Below are 15,340 nucleotides of genomic sequence, written 5' to 3'. Positions count from 1 at the left end.
TTCGAAATTTTCCAAAAACAAAATTTAAAAAAAAAAAACAAACAAAAATAAACATGCACACACTCTCACTCACACAAGGAGGCAAAATTGTTTTTTGCTTTAATGGATGATGGTTGGCCCAAAACAGAGGCAGGGAAGCGGAAGTCTTCAAAATCAAACAACAAGCAGATGATTTGAGACATCAGCAATGAGCAGACGGCCAACCAACAAACCAATCAACCAACCGGCAAGAAAAGGCTAGGCCAGCCATCGCCGACATTAGACCAAGAGCAAGCAACAAGTCTACTCGGAATCGGGCTAACATACACCCAAAGAGGGGAGAAACGTACAGTATGCACACACTCACGCACATCCGATATTAAACAGATTTGTTTTCCTGAAGGTTACATATACGCATATCGCCAGTGACCACGCCACAAGATCGATGGAAAATATCAACTGGCTGCTCCCATGATATATACTACTAATGGCCACTGGCCACTGGCCACGCTAAAGATATGGAAGGGGATTTCTAGCTTCCACTGATCGTGCAACCAACAGACCGACCCCTGATAAGGGGGGATTGGCGCAGATCTTTAAAAAAAAAAAAAAAAAAAAAAAAAAAAAAAATATACTCGAAAATCTTTGACGGTCAACGGACGTGGTCTCTCGTTTTGGCCATATAGACGCCAATGAAGACAATCACCACAACAACCTCATTTTCAGTATGCGCTTCAATGGCAATGAAAAACATTAAAATGATAAAATGAAAATAAGTAGATCTAATAAAATGGAATGTTGACTTTATCAGCAGGCAATATTCGAATCATAGGCATCACCTACTCGAAATGCTACACATCATTGCACTGCTAAAACTTTAATTTGAAAAGTGTAGCTTCGAAAGTTCTTTCAGATGAAGTTCAAGGGTGAGGCGAAATGAGATAAAAAAAATATTCACGTGAGTTAAATAAACATTGTGAACGTTTTTTCTCGTGAGTGGTGCTAAACAGCATCCCTACAAACATTTTCGATCGCCAAACAATCCTCCGCAAATCTTCGCCTACGAGTCAAGACGAATCTTCTGGAAGTGTTTCGCGAATCTTGCTAAAGAGTAACTCAGAAGAGTTTTGGGAGATGTTATAATCGCTCAAGAATCGTGTGGACGAGTAACAAATGAGTCTTTTGGAATATTTACAAAACACTCCTCTAGAAGAGTGGCGCATTACTCGCATGGACGAGTGTCAAATAGGTGATTTTGGAATATTTATTTAATATTGTTCTAAAAGAGTTGGGAGTTATTCGCTTAGAAGTTCCAAAAATGTCTATCAAGATTAGTTGTTCATCGAAAACGTCACAACTACGACAAAACTTAAAAACAAAATTTGTATTACTTGTCATATTCGTCATACTAAGTACCAATCGTCATACAAGCCAAGTGAGAATTCTATTTGGTGTTGTGGAAGTTGCTCTCTCAAAACAAAACTTCGAATAATATAATTTAATACAAGTCCTAAATGCACCAGACATGAAAATAAAAACAATCGCGAAAATTTAACTCAGGCGATTCATAAACAAATCTTCTGGAGGCTTATAATGCAATGGGTTGCGCAATAACCGTCGCGAAGAATTGTTAAAATTTCTGCAAACGATATGGATTGTTCAATGTTAACCTAGAAGAGTCATATGGACGATTATCATGCAATGGGTTGTAAGAGAATCTTCTTAGAGTTGCTAAAACATCCGCTCACGCAATGGTTTTTCCAATGATATTGTAGAAGAGTGTTTCACGTTTCGTACGGGAAAAAATTGTGTAAAAATTTTCCACAAGATTTTTATTCATCGCGGGAACGAACGCTATTTCAAAATTATGAAAAATGTTTGTAGGGATGAGTGGTGTACGTATCATGCGTATGACTTGATCTTCTACATAACTAACTTCTAGTTCTAAAAAGGACAACTGAAATCACAATTTGCGATTTTTGGTGTCTTATATATTACAAAAGTACTTAAATTCGAGCAACAGGTATTCAGTTGCGAGTGCTTTGAACGCTGTATTCTACTTGAGTACTTGTGAGACTTTTGCATTTCAGTAGAGTTGCATGACATGCACATTACGTGCATGTCATGTCCGTAATACGCTTAAGCGGCACCGCAAGCGTTGTTTGGGTTGAATTACATAACATACGTATACCTAGTTCCAACATCAGTTTATGTATTTTATTATCAACGTTAATTTCAATAAAAAATTTCTTAAACTTTGTGTGAAAAACTATAACAAATTCAAATCGCATTAAAGAATTAAACATTGTACTGTAGGACAAACGGCAACAAAATTGGAAATAAGAAATAAGTCTTCAACTTTTTACATGTTGATCTAAATGGTACAAAATGTTCTAGACATTTGTAGTCTTTCAGGAAAGTGCTGCTCTATATCTTTAATACAGGATGAGATACAGGGTGTCGCAGTTGGCCACTTTTGAGGATCTCCAACATTCCGGGGGCCATAACTTTTGATCTACTCAACCGATTTGCATGATTTAGGACTCTCGAGAAAGGCGAGATATTAAAAAACATGCATATTGTACCATGCCATCGTATAACGCTAAGGAGGTATCAATAGTTTTATTTTAAAATAACAAAATTTTGCCATGGTTTTTTCAGTGTTTTCTTAATAACTCCGCCAATTTATGAGCTTTATACTGGAAATTTCACACAAATTATGCCAAAATATTTTGAACAAAAAAAGGATGAATAAAAAAAGAATCATATGAATAACTTTAGCGGTTTAAAAATGGCAATTTTTTTCAATATTAAAAATATTTTGTTGTCAAAAATTTGCAAAATTTTCTAAAAAAGGCTCACATTTTCCTCAGGTTTTCCCAATCTTTGGCCTTCAATGCCTTGTCATTTCTTTTCTTTTTTCATAAAGAGGAGATATTAAGACCAATATGGCCAACATTTTTTTACTAAATTTCAAAAGTTCCTTGTCATATCGTAGTCATAAATGAAGTCGTGGTTGCAAAAATCCTGAAAAAGTAAATTTTCAAGTAGTGCTATTTTCACTGATAAATACCAAGTACTACTTCTCATTTTCTTGCAAACATTTGTTAAGAACTTTACATGTGTATCACTTCTCTTCTACCAAACTTAGGATATATTAGGTAGGTTGTTCATTGTAATCGCCTTAGAAAAGTAAAACAAAAACGCAGAAGAAAAGGAAAATTAATGGCAGTGCTTCGTCAGACAAGGCCATCAGGCCAATCGGACTGATGAAGTTCCCTCCGATCTATCATTTCAAGTCTCCACAGTAGTCAAGAACGACGAGTGGACTATGTGCCTGTAGAGAATCCAGATAGAAAAAAATGTGTTCACCATAATCCTGTGAACAATGGGTGTTCAACCGACTATCACTTATCATCCCCATAAATTCTGAGAAGTCTGCCTTTTTATGTAACCAATACAATAGTCCTAACATTGCAATGGCTAGTCAATACCCCTATCTGTAGTGAGAGCGGCAGTTCCACCTCATCCAGCACAGGTCACAAGAACACACCTTCTGGGGGTTATACCAAGCACATTAGCTATCGAAAATCCGGACAGCATCTTTTATGCACACTTTAACATATCTGGAATATTATAAGGAAATCACCCACCCACTCACATTACGCCATCCTCATAGCCACCAAAAGTCACCCTCTAATCTTCAAAATACCTGAAAATCGCATCGATCGAAGGAGATGAAAAATTCTGAGACGGGACCAGGCAACACGGAGTAATTGATTCGTTTCGTTGGGTAAGGTTCAAGTTGTGCGCTAACGGTATAAGGTAGACGATTCTATCGGGAAGCATTCTTCTTTTCCAACTGTGATTTTATACATTACAAAGATTCTTATCCTGACAAGACAAAACTCATTTTGTTGTGTGGATGAACACAGACGATGGAGTTAATGTAACAAGTGTGGAGAATTTAAGGGCCTGCCCAGGCCCGGTTTCTTTAAAATCTTCACTCTTGAAAAGCCTTTGTGACAGATCTTAAGGTCTTTCTGTCCTCGGCTGTCGTAGATCTCTCAACGAGCTGGAGCTTAATGGAATGTTCATGAGCAAATTTGCATTTGCAAGCTGCCGCTGCCCAAATCATTTGAAAGGCCTAGCACGTTGCACTTCAATCAAAGCTTGTCGATGTTGGTGTCGATAATAACTTCGTTTAATTTATAGCGAACTTGTTTGTAGATCGCACTATCCGAGTTGATCCCGATGATTTCTCTTCTAATAAAGATTCCGGTAAATACAGATTGTAATGTGGTGTACACACAAGGATCTGTCCTCTCTCCCTCACTTTTCTAATACATATCGACGATCTTGTGAGTCAAACTTCGAATCCAATCTATTAATTTGAGAATAACAGCAATATCTGTCATGCATATGCGAACATATACTGCAAACCCTTTTTTTCGTATTATGTAGTAAAAAATTGCAAATAGTTCATAGACTTAAAATGGGTATGGAAATTTTCTTTCTTTCTTTATAACCAGTTTAAAAATCTTAAATTCTCGTGCAAAAATACTTGCGGAAGGAAAAACTACATCCTATATTGTATTCATACCAAAAAAAATTTAGCATGGAAATTTTTACTAAAATGTTTTATCATATATTTTGAGGACATGACTGTATGAAGTCAACCACGTTGTACAAGTAAGTATAGTATTCAACTTTTTGTTAGTGGGGAATGAAATATGGTACACAAGATCCTAATAATATGTAAATGCACTTCTAAGATATTTTCATTAACTTCTTGTAGACGATATACTCCTTTACAAAACCACTATCATGTTTCGTTATGACTTTGTCATTAATGAAACTAATTTGAAAGGAATTTCTTACGCATATTAAAAAAATTCATTTGCCTGTGTGCAGTCAATTGTTTATGATTAAATTCATATTTTTCATAAATACTAATTTAATTGACAATGACAACTTCTTGTCAAAAAAATTGTGGTTTTCTTCGAATGTGTATGTATGTGTTGATACGCCCTGCAGGAAGTTTATGGTAAATTCACCCCTAATAACATAAATTACTGATCATATCACCAGTAATTTTAGTTGATTACGTGGCCAGTGAAAACACTGGCATGAAGGTCTCTATATTATACACGCATCGTATTATAAAAAAAACATCAAAAAACAACGGCGTTGCTCTGAGTGAGTTTTTTTGCTTCGATCAAAACGTACCAAATTTCAGTGAAATCTGATTATATATGCGCCTTTTATGGGACCAAGATCTTGAATCGAGACATCGGTCTATATGGCAGCTATATTCAAATCTGGACCGATTTGGGCCAAGCAGAAAAATGTCGTAGAGCCTAACACCTAACTGTCTAACTGTCCCAATTTTGGGCGAAATCGGCCTTTTATGGCCCCAAAACCTTAAATCGAGAGATCGGTTATATGGCTGCTATATGCAAATCTGGATCGATCTAAACCAAATTGCAGAAATATGTTGAGGGGCTTAACATAACTCACTGTCCCAAAATTTTGGCGACATCGGACAATAAACGAGATTTTTATGGGCCCAAAACCTCAAATCGAGAGATCGGTCTATATGGCAGCTATATCCAAATCAAGACCGATCTGGGCCAAATTGAAGAAGCATCGGCGGATCGGTCTATATGGGGGCTATGTGAAGATATAGTCCGATATAGTCCATCTTCAAACTTAACCTGCTTATGGACAAAAAAAAATCTGGTCCAAGTTTCAGCTCAATATCTCTATTTTTAAAGACTGTAGCGTGATTTCAACAGACAGACGGATTTTTACGCTGATCAAGAATATATATACATTATAGGGTAGGAAATGGATATCTCGGTGTGTTGCAAGCGGAATGATAAAATGAATATTCCCCATCCTTCGGTGGTGGGTATAACAACAACTTAAACCGTTACTTGTGCACCGAGAAGTTGATGATGTTTTGCTTTGCGTGTTCTAATTTCAAACGAAAGTGACATAAGTTCGCAAATATTTGCTAAATGTAAATAATTTGTTTAAAGTAGGTTAGGTAGCCTCGTCCTCTCACGGTCCGGATCACCCATAGGATTTTCGCTATCCTACCGACTGTTTCGCTGTTTCACATGCGCATTCGTCTCCCACGCCCTTAACTCGGACTGCGTCGACCCGAAAGGCTTGGGGTCAACCAAGTTTATCGACGGCAGATCTCTTCCCTTCACTGCCAAATCATCTACCATTTTATTCGCCCTTACTCTGTTATGGCCCGGCACCAAAACGATGCGGATTGTGCCATCCTCAGAGAAGGCGTTTATCTCCTTCTTACACTGCAAGACTCTTCGTGACCTTACCATCCTGGTTGCTTTTGCCCTTATGGCAATTTTACTGTCCGTAAAGATGTCCACACTCGACGACCTCGCGTTAGTACCACACCACCTCACGCATTCCGCTATCGGCCGGATCTCTGCCTGCAGGACCGTATTATGGCCAGGCAGTCTAAAACAAATCTCAGTCCCTGGGTTCTCAATGTAGACCCTTAGGCCTACTCTGTCCCCTAGCATTGATCCATCCGCATAACATGATCTTTCTGACGGCAAGCCTAGGGTTCCGTCAGTCCAAGACTGTGCCGCTGGCAGCAATGCCACGCACTCAACCTGAAGTGTCGTCTCTTCCCTTTCTACCAGGTTTGATTAATGTCAATAATGCAAAGTTTTTATAATGCAAAATTTAATTTTTTTTTTACTTTTTTAGAAGCAATTCTACCGTTGATATATGAAAAAAGGACAACGCAACAGCTTAGAAAAGCAATTAAATTAATAAAAACAAGTAAAAGCGTGCTAAGTTCGGCCGGGCCGAATCTTATATACCCTCCACCATGGATCGCATTTGTCGAGTTCTTTTCCCGGCATCTCTTCTTAGGCAAAAAAAGGATATAAGAAAGGATTTGCTCTGCTATTAGAGCGATATCAAGATATGGTCCGGTTTGGACCACAATAAAATTATATGTTGGAGACCTGTGTAAAATGTCAGCCAATTCGAATAAGAATAGCGCCCTTTGTGGGCTCAAGAAGTATCGGGCTATATACCGATTCAGACCATAATAAACACGTATGTTAATGGTCATGAGAGAATCCGTCGTACAAAATTTCAGGCAAATCGGATAATAATTGCGACCTCTAGAGGCTCAAGAAGTCAAGATCCCAGATCGGTTTATATGGCAGCTATATCAGGTTATGTACCGATTTGAACCATATTTGGCACAGTTGTTGGATATCATAACAAAATACTACGTGCCAAAATTCATTCAAATTGGATAAGAATTGCGCCCTCTAGAGGCTCAAGAAGTCAAGACCCAAGATCGGTTTATATGACAGCTATATAAGGTTATGGACCGATTTGAACCATACTTGGCACAGTTATTGGATATCATAACGAAACTGTCGTGCAAAATTTCATTCCAATCGGATAAGAATTGCGCACTCTAGAGGCTCAAGAAGTCAAAACCCAAGATCGGTGTATATGGCAGCTATATCAGGTTATGAACCGATTTGAACTATACTTGGCATAGATGTTGGATATAATAACAAAACACGTCGTGCAAAATTTCATTCCAATCCGATAAGAATTGCGCACTCTAGAGGCTCAAGAAGTCAAGACCCAAGATCGGTTTATATGGCAGCTATATCAGGTAATGAACCGATTTGTACCATACTTGGCATAGTTGTTGGATATCATAACAATTGCGCACTCTAGAGCCTCAAGAAGTCAAGACCCAAGATGGGTTTATATGGCAGCTATATCAAAACATGGACCGATATGGCCCATTTGCAATACCAACTGACCTACACTAATAAGAAGTATTTGTGCAAAATTTCAAGCGGCTAGCTTTACTCATTCGGAAGCTTTACTTACTCGTGCTTTCGACAGACAGACGGACGGACGGACGGACAGACGGACGGACATGGCTAGATCGACATAAAATTTCACGACGATCAAGAATATATATACTTTATGGGGTCTAAGACGAATATTTCGAGTAGTTACAATCAGAATGACGAAATTAGTATACCCCCCATCTTATGGTGGAGGGTATAAAAAACTATATTAAAAATTAAGATATAATTTTTAGTTTTTAATTATTTTTTTGATCAAAAACGATAATCAATGCTGAATTGTATTGCTTTTTTATGTAATGAATTACTTTTTTTTACTTTACTTTTATTTTTACCTTAATTTTATTGTTTATTTTTTATGTATGAAATATAAATTAAAAAGAACTTAAAAAATAAACGAACTTAAAAACAGTTATTAAAACATTGTTCAAACAGGTGAAGAGATGTGTTTCTCTTAACGGGGAAATGTTAAATAATAAAAATACTCTTATACTATAATTTATTACACAAGGTATAAGCTTTGGGAAAAGTATTCCTGGAATTTATTATTGGGTTGCCCAAAAAGTAATTGCGGATTTTTTAAAAGAAAGTAAATGCATTTTTAATAGGAAAAAGAGAATATATTTTAAGAAATATATCAATGTTTCTAAATTTATATGTTATAAGTTAAGAGTTATCATACATAAGAATTTCCCTTATAACTATGTTCCAAATATGCTGAAATTGAGTTCAGATATAACAACTCATAGAAATTTTCAACTTGATTTTATTACACTCTTATATACCTAAAATAAGGCATTGTGTATACCAAACGGGAGAAAAATAATCTTAAGCGTCAAATCATGGTAAATTTTAGTCTCATTTAATTTAATTTTCATTCATTTGAGGTTCACATTTTTTTTAAATTTTGGGCGAATCTACGTGAAGTGAAGACCAGAGCGGCGAAATATGGATGGTTGGCTATATTCAAGAGTGTTCGAATGAACAGACTCTGACTCTTTAAATCATCAATAGTTTTTGACGGTATGGATATTAAACAAAGAGGGATGGTGTATCCAATTTAATTGATCCACTTATTTAAAAATATTGGAGCCAAAGATTTGCAGTAAAGATAATAAATTTTCCAACTTTTAAGGAAACATTCCCTTTAGTGAAAAATACTTTCCTTCATTTTATTTTATTTATATTTTTATTTTAAATGGTAGGTTAATAAAAAAGTCCTTAACTTTGAGTTTTCTTGTTAAGACAAATATCAAAAGTGAAGGTCTAGATATCGTTGAAAGTTAGGAAATTGACCATGGACAAGCCAATAGTGAACCGTAGTTAAAGACGTAAAATTGATTTGAAAATAGGAGCGTCTTTAAATGTTTAATTTTTTTATGTTAAAAAAAGAATTTTTCAAAAGATAATAATTGGAAAGTTATCTATCAAGTAAACTAAGAATCAATCTGCGACCAAACTTTGAAACGGATGGCCCTGTACGTTAGGAAATTAAAATTAAATTTTTTGGTTCTTTGTCTTGTTTTCATTGCTAAAATCCAACAAATAAGGAAAAATCTTAAATTTTGGGCCAAACAGCTGCCAACTGTGACGGCAAAATTGGTTAGTGTAAGAATGGGTTGGAGGAAAAACTTTAATAGCCATAAGTGTCAAACCGAATATATATAAGACCGATCTAAGAAAATACAAGGATGCGTTGGAAAAATCTCAAACTAATTTCTGGTAGGACTTCTGCAGCTCTTGGAAGATGCATTCAAAGCCGCTGTACTACGGAACAGTTAGGCCCCCAAACCAGGTAAGCTAGAATGACACCTAGAGAAGCCAAGAAATACCACTTGAATTACAATTCCTGTCCGGCAGGGGAGCTATACTTGAATTAAGCAATGTATATCAACGCCTTAGATTCAACCCCACACCAGTTAAGCTAGGATCCATTCAGGAGGTAAAGAATGGACGGGCACTTTATAGTGGAAAAACTTAGAACGACCCGAATTATCTTTTCGCGGGAAACTTACAGATATACATTTGTCGGAGAATATGGGGGAAATTGTGACGTGAGATAACTCTATGGCTGGTCAAAAATAGCGTTCCATTCAGATTCCTAGGCTCCGATAACGTATCACCACTTGAATTACAATTTGTGTCCAGCAGTTTGACTCCCTGGCAGGGGAGCTATACTTGAATCGAACAGCATTCATTAAGCCGGTCTTAAGCGTCGCTATTGCCTTCAATGCCTTAGATTCTAGTCCCAACACCAATTAAGCTAGAAAACAATCAAAAGGCAAAAAATGCACAGGCAATTTATGGTGGAGAAACCTAGAATGACCCTTAATCCACATTTCTCGGGAAAGTGTTACTGACATGCATTTATTGGGGAGTACAGGGGAAGTTGTGACGCGGGATAGTTCTTTGAACGATAATAAAAAATATCGCCCCATTCAGATGGCTAGGCCCCGATAACGTATTACGAGTTAAATTACAATCAGAGGAGCTGTACTTGAATCGAGAAATGCTCATAAAGACAACAAATAGTTGGACTGTTATTGCTCTCAACGCCTCAGTAATGATGCGTATTTGAATATGTTTGTTCTGTGTAGGTGCCAATGGAAATGGTTGCGGTCAAGAGCCTGTATTATTGTGACCCTCAAACCAGCTGCTGTCTCCACGTATCCCTCATGTGACAGTCAACAACTCAATGATCTAGAGATCACTTCCGGAATTATGCTATATTTTAAAATAAAACAAATTCGGCAAATTTTAAAAACATCCATGAAATGAAGGATGAATTCGAGACATTGTCACTTGTTTGGTGTGTACTTAGTTCTCGACAGGCTTGTTTCCCATGGACCATAACATAATTATTTTGAAGAAGAGGAAGCAGTGAAAACAAAAGGAAAACACACACACACTCTCAAAACAAAATGAAAAGAATAAAACAGAAGAAGATACACGATTGAGGAAAATGCCGGGTGGCGAGCAGGCACAGCAAATCTTAATGAAAGAAAAAAACTATATTTAAAACAAAAACAACAACACCAATAATAGCAACAAAAGCACGAGTGGCAATATTTTTCACTCCCCACTTGCTTTATATACTCCATACCAAGTGTAATATCTTGGCAGAGCGTGTGATCATGAGGATCACGGTAAGGAGGACGATGCTGACGACGCGACGAAGACGCCGATCATGGTGATGCTGTAGTATTAACGTTAATGATGGTGGCCGTGTGCAATATTGTTTATATTTCTATCATCCATTATTTATTGCCAAAATTTTGATCATTGGCTAATAACAAGCGGCCGGTTGCTGTCGTTATTCACGGAAACAGATGAGAGAGGTTGATATGGTTGGGTGGGCGGGTATGTTGGTCGACGCTTTGTGAAACCGTCATTTGGGTATGACCGCCATACATTTGTGTGGCGTGGAAGCGTCAAAAACTGGCCAAATTCGTGTGTTTTATTTTTTCTTTCTAACACACCCCACCCACCCAGCGTTCATCTGGTGCCGGCTTCCAAAGTTCGTAAATATCTTCTCGTTTACATGACTTTTAAAAGAAGAAAAAAAAAACCAAAGTCAACGTCAAAACAATTTTGGCTTTACACTTGTGAATTCAAACGCAGTTGAGAAAGTACTATCGTTAGGACATGATGAAAAAAAAATCTAGCGAAAAAAAAATACAAGTTGTTTTTTTTTCTTGTGTGGTCTTGATAGACTTTTGACAATGGCATTTTCACTGGGATTGGGGAGTATGCTAACATCGTTTTTCGTTTCGACATCTCGAAATATTGACTCCTGATGAATAGAGTATAAAATTTCTTGGCCGCTATGATATCTTTCGCCGATTTAGCGATGTCCGTCCGTCTATCTATCTGTAGAAAGCACGCTAACTTTCGAATGATTAAGGCTCGCCGCTTGAAATTTTTGTAGAAGGACAACAAATTAAAAAAATACACAAGTTTTGAAAAATTTATACAGTTCAATAACAACTTTACAAATTAAATAGACAAACGAATAGATAGTCAATAGTTGATTAACCGCTAGTCTGCTGTGTGATGCAACCGCTTAATTGCATTAAATGAATTTAGATACAGTCTTGCGTATAGAAGACTTTAGTGGTGTATCTCATGATAGTTCCCCAAACAAGTCCTCACCACCGACCCAATTGCCAGAGTTAAGTATGAATACTGTATTGTCTCAATGGCTAATTGAAACATTGGAATTGCAGTTCCTTAGTCTACCAGGTGTATATTCGAGATCTTAAGGATTTCTTGGTATTCATACACGCAAAAGACTAAAACGTTAGAGACATTTTTACGAGAACCACAATCCATATCCATAAAGGTAGCACCATTGAATGTTACTAACTTTGTTTATAGTAAACCATTTAGCAACATTGCCTACGGGAATAGTACCTTTCTTTTGATGTAAAACCAAAAACTCGTTAATTGCAAAAGTGTTACGATAGCCGCAAACGATTATTCGTTTACCCGACCAATAATTATTCTTTTGTGCCTCTCCCCTTAGAGAGGCAGAGAGGGTGAGTTTATAAAGGTATAGACCAGTGGTGGATACAAAATGATGGACGGATGGTAAATTCGGAATTGACAATTTTTAAAGTTTTGCCATAGGTACGTCCAATGACAAAAATCGTTAGAGCAACATGGCATGTTTTTAACACAATTGTGTATCATAACATCGAAATAAATCCAAACAAACTCTGAAAGAGTTTGAATTACCGACTGAGATCTGCTAAAAATTGGCAAACATTTGAGATAGAATTATGTTACAACATTAACATATTTTGAGCATATATGTTCAAACTGTAATAACTATGGTTGACAAATGACAATATTATTGCAATTTACCCAAAATCTGACGAACATATATATATATATATGGGAGCTATATCTAATTCTGAACCGATTTCGAGCAAACTTCTCAGAAATGGTCCGGTTTGGACCACTATTAAATTATATGTTGGAGACCTGTGTAAAATGTCAGCCAATTCGAATAAGAATTGCACCCTTTGGGGGCTCAAGAAGTAAAATAGAGAGATCGATTTATATGGGAGCTGTATCGGGCTGTAGACCGATTCAGACCATAATAAACACGTATGTTGATGGTCATAAGACAATCCGTCGTATAAAATTTCAGCCAAATCGGATAATAATTGCGACCTCTAGAGGCTCAAGAAGTAAAGATCCCAGATCGGTTTATATGGCAGCTATATCAGGTTATAAACCGATTTGAACCTTATTTGACACAGTTGTTGAAAATAAGAATAAAATACGTCTTGCAAAATTTCAGCCAAATCAGAAAGGAATTGCGCCCTCTAGAAACTCAAGAAGTCAAGACCCAAGATCGGTTTATATGACAGCTATATCAGGTTATGGACCGATTTGAACCATACTTGGCACAGTTATCGGATATCATAGCAAAATACTTTCGTGCAAAAATTCATTCAAATCGAATAAGAATTGCGTACTCTAGAGGCTCAAGAAGTCTATATCAGCTATATCAGGTTATGGACCGATAGGGCCCGACCTACACTAATAAGAAGTATTTGTGCAAAATTTCAAGCGGCTAGCTTCACTCCTTCGGAAGTTAGCGTGCTTTCGACAGACAGACGGACGGACGGACATGGCTAGATCGACATAAAATGTCGCGACGATCAAAAGTATATATACTTTATGGGGTCTCTGACGAATATTTCGAGTAGTTACAAACAGAATGACGAAATTAGTATACGCAACAAATTCTTGCAATAATTTATCGCAAACAAAAACATGTACTTTTATCGTAAACAAAATTCATCGTTTTCCAAAGAAGTTTACTTACTTACTTTAATTGGCTATGACAGAGCATTTGTTCCACTAGTCAAACGTAAAATAGCGTTCCAATAGCGTTTTTCTAAAAACTCTGACATTATGTTTCGAGGTGTCTCCCACCACTTGATCTTTCCATGGGGCTTCTGGTCTTCCCGGTTTGCGTGTACCATCGTGTTTGCCTTCAAAAGACTTCTTTGTTAGAGCTTCTTCACCCATTCTGACAACATGATCTAGCCCACGCAGCCGTTCTATTTTTATGCGTGTAACTATGCTATCGTCGCCATACAGCTCGTGGTTCATACGTCGCTTATATTCTCCATTAACGTAAACTGGTCCATAGAAGTTTACTTGGCGAAAATTTCTTTTATGTGAAATGAATTTGTGTGTGAGGACATCAAAGAAGGGACTATAGAACACCTTCTGCGTGTGTGTCCCGCACTGGCAGTCAAAAGGAGTTACACTTTAGGTTGGGCTTTGTAAAGCGATCTGGATGGTTCAATGTAAGGAACTAGAAGGCATCATCCTTCTTCTGTTCCTGTGGTATCACAATGGCCGAAAACATCCAAGTGAGTCTGATGGCAGAGTGCCACTTAAACCTAACCTAACCATTGCCATCGTCGCATTGTGGGTTGTTTGGGGCTGTTCTATAGGTACTTCAATGGTGTGTGTTCATCCGATATTCGCCTTCTTATTCCTGATGTATGGATGTTTGTCAAGAATACTAGACATTCCAGGAACTCACACCCGTTAGAAAAGGATTGGCCAGCGGACCGGACAGTGTATTATAGGGAGAATTCTTATTTCACCCGAACCGTTCGTATGTGGAATCGACTTGCGACTAATGTTTTTCCCACTCACTTTGACGTCCAGAGATTTAAGACAAATGTCAATAAACACAACATCCTTTCTACCCCTCCAATTCCTAATTTCCATTCACCAACGCAATGCAATGCATTCATAGGCGACATCCCCTGCGTGTTGGGTGGGCTAGTTTTTATAGAAAGCAAAATGACAAAAAAACCTTTAAATATTGTCGATAAAGCTTTGCAACAACTATTTTCTTCTGGTTGTTAAAATATCGCTGATTTTCGCTACTTACAGACAATTCATACCGACAAATTTCGACAAAATTTCAATACAGAATATCACTTACCGACAAATATCGTTAATTCTGTCCGTAAGGAGTAAGAGAATCGAACTACAGATCAATATTTCGATGAGTTACAAATGGAACTACAATGTTATTGTACTTTCATCCTGTAGTGAAAAGCATAACAAGAAATTCTGCTTTATTCCGGATATTGGTACATGTCATATTGTTACGTTTTATTGGACCTTTTTATACCCTCCACCATAAGATGGGGGGTATACTAATTTCGTCATTCTGTTTGTAACTACTCGAAATATTCGTCTGAGACCCCATAAAGTATATATATTCTTGATCGTCGTGACATTTTATGTCGATCTAGCCATGTCCGTCCGTCTGTCCGTCCGTCCGTCCGTCAGTCCGTCCGTCCGTCTGTCTGTCGAAAGCACGCTAACTTCCGAAGGAGTAAAGCTAGCCGCTTGAAATTTTGCACAAATACTTCTTATTAGTGTAGGTCGGTTGGTATTGTAAATGGGCCATATCGGTCCATGTT

At 37.3% G+C, this 15,340-nt stretch overlaps 1 protein-coding gene and 1 long non-coding RNA gene across 8 annotated transcripts in view; one reads left to right on the top strand and one right to left on the bottom strand.

Annotated features, from left to right (window-relative positions):
- Positions 1-15,340, bottom strand: part of LOC106085290 (leupaxin) — a 198,971-nt gene that overhangs the window by 33,442 nt on the left and 150,189 nt on the right. The gene's annotated exons all lie outside the window — the stretch shown is intronic.
- On the top strand, positions 145-833 carry LOC106085292 (uncharacterized). The gene is made up of 2 exons (XR_001220918.2): positions 145-325; positions 383-833. It is a non-coding gene; the product is annotated as an uncharacterized LOC106085292 (long non-coding RNA).

The sequence above is a fragment of the Stomoxys calcitrans genome, chromosome 3 (assembly GCF_963082655.1).
Source record: "Stomoxys calcitrans chromosome 3, idStoCalc2.1, whole genome shotgun sequence".
Lineage (NCBI taxonomy): Eukaryota > Metazoa > Arthropoda > Insecta > Diptera > Muscidae > Stomoxys > Stomoxys calcitrans.
The sequence above is the reverse complement of the archived record's forward strand: the minus strand, read 5'-3'. Positions and strand labels throughout refer to the sequence as shown.